Source organism: Otolemur garnettii, unplaced genomic scaffold (assembly GCF_000181295.1).
Source record: "Otolemur garnettii isolate 467f Iridium unplaced genomic scaffold, OtoGar3 scaffold00060, whole genome shotgun sequence".
NCBI classification, from domain to species: domain Eukaryota; kingdom Metazoa; phylum Chordata; class Mammalia; order Primates; family Galagidae; genus Otolemur; species Otolemur garnettii.
Window position 1 is genome coordinate 2,484,131 of NW_003852455.1, and position 2,489 is coordinate 2,486,619.

Below are 2,489 nucleotides of genomic sequence, written 5' to 3' on the forward strand. Positions count from 1 at the left end.
TTATCTTTTATTTTTATTTATAAATATTAGTTGTCTATTTTTTGAGACTTTGGAAAAAAAATAAGCTAACTGATGACTCCAAACTAAACCTCAGAGTCAAAGCATTCTATCATAGACATACTCTTATTTGACAATGTGAATGTTACTTTCTTTGCATTATATCAATGTGAAAATAAAAAAAAAAGAATGTGATAACATTTAGTGTTGTTGCTAAGAAAACAAGACTTGGGGCTTGGCACCTGTGGCTCAATCGGCTAAGGCGCCAGCCACATACACCTAAGGTGGCGGGTTCGAATCCAGCCCAGGCCCGCCAAACAACAATGACGGCTGCAACCAAAAAATAGTCAGGCATTGTAGTGGGCGCCTGTGGTCCCAGCTACTTGGGAGGCAGAGGCAGGAGACTCACTTGAGCCCAGGAGTTTGGAGGTTGCTGTGATCCTTGATGCCACTGCACTCTACCCAGGGGGACAACTTGAGGCTCTGTCTCAAAAAAAAAAAAAAAAAAAGACTTGGATTAAACTTGTAAAAGTTGCTTAAATTTCTTATAAGGGTAACAAAAAGTGTCCTGGAATTAGGGTGATGGTTGCACAACTTTGTGGATATACTGAAAACTGCTCAATTATATCCTTTCAAAAGAGTGGATTTTGCTGGATGAGGTGGCTCATGCCTATAATCCCAGCACTCTGGGAGGCCAAGGCAGGTAGATCGCCTGAGCTCACGAGTTCAAGACAAGCCTGGGCTAGAGTGAGGTACACACACACACACCCCACCCCACCCCGATCTCATTTAAAAATAGCCGGACGTTGTGGCAAGCATCTGTAGTCCCAGCTACTAGGGAGGCTAAGGCAAGAGAATCACTTAGGCCGAGAGTCTGAGATTGCTGTGAGTTATGATGCCACAGCACTCCCACTGGGGGCAACAAAGTGAGACTCTCAAAAAAAAAAAAAAAGTAGATTTCATGATTTGAATTATATCAAAGTGTTTAAAAAGTCACTTACTGTCCTCCCCCGCATACACCACTTTGCTATCTGGGTGCAGAGAAAGGGCTCTTGGACTGGGATATGGGGAGGTCAGAATAGCAAGGCAAGTCTCTAAGCCTAAAGAAAGGGGAAGCTTGCTGCCAATGCAGGCTTCACACAGTTGGGAGGGTTTGAGAGGGAGTAGAGGTAACCATCTCTGTTCAGTTTAACAGGAAGGCCCTTTTACACTTTTTATACCCCTAAATTAGCAACAGTTTCTCCCAGAGTGAGACTATACTTGTTGAAACTTATGACTTCAATTGGATTATGGTATTACTTGCTGTATTATTTTTATTACACGATATTTCTCTTTTCATATATATAAGAAAGAACATGTTTCTAACTCATGGAATATAGTTACATCATGTGGAAATGATCTGAGTTACATACAACTATTATTAATAAAGTGATTGCTGCTACATCTCTTTTGTTTGTTTGTTTGTTTTCTTGTTTTTGCAGTTTTTTTTGGCTGGGGCCGGGTTGGTATATGGGGCTGGCGCCCTGCTCCTTGAGCCACAGGCGCCACCCCCATACTGCTACATCTTTTAACAGGAAATATTTATTGATGTGTTCTCCACAGCAGATGTCTCCTGTTTGGTAACATGCTGGTTAAGCCATCTGCCTCTTTAATTCTAATGGCAATTATCAGGAAAGATTTTCTGTATAAATATGTCGCTGAAATGCAGGAAACTGGAGGCACTGAGGGCAGAACACTGCATTCCAGTAAGATAAGGCCCTCCCGTTGTACTGCATACACCTTCCTGCTGCACAGTTGGCACTTCGCGCTGCCTCCTCAGTCCGCGCGTGAAGGGCGCTGTTAGGAATTGTCTTTCCTATTTGGTGCTTATAAGGTGATTGTTCTTTCTGTATGTTTGGTAGGTAACCATAATGTTTGTGGACATTGTGGTTTCAGTTTGGTTCATTTTAGGCTTTGTCCACTTTTTGCAGTCATTTTTGCATTTACTGTCAAATATTCAATTTGAAAGTAAGATCAAGTTGACCACCCAAGGGACTGTAACAACCTGGTCAACATACAGAAGCGGTCCACATAAGGAACAAGGCCTATTAATTAAAGAATTTCAAGACAGTTTGTTAAACATTGGCAAGTCTTTGAGTTCCTTTACATCATAAGATGATGCTGAAATTTTAACTATTCTGAAAGAGAATACACTTTAAATTGTCAAAAATTTTGCTGTAAAAGGTAACCTTAATTCCTTGACATTAACATAGGGGCAAAGAGTTACCTGGGAAAGACTGGCTAACCAAATAAAGATTTTGAGAGGCTCTTCTGTGAGCCGCCTAGTAGAGCATCCGTAGCTTACTTCCTTCCAGTAGCACTCACACATTGCCCTTGGAACATCTTCCTAGCCACAGAGGCTGACGGAATCCTCCCAGGGAAGTAAATTATTTTTTCCTTGCAATGCTAGGCTTCTCTTGTCTCCATTACTTTGTGAGAGATTTGAGAGGCTC

General features: G+C 41.6%; 1 protein-coding gene across 1 annotated transcript in view; it reads left to right on the plus strand.

Annotated features, from left to right (window-relative positions):
- LSG1 (large 60S subunit nuclear export GTPase 1) overlaps positions 1-2,489 on the plus strand; it is a 33,245-nt gene that overhangs the window by 7,647 nt on the left and 23,109 nt on the right. The window lies entirely within an intron of this gene.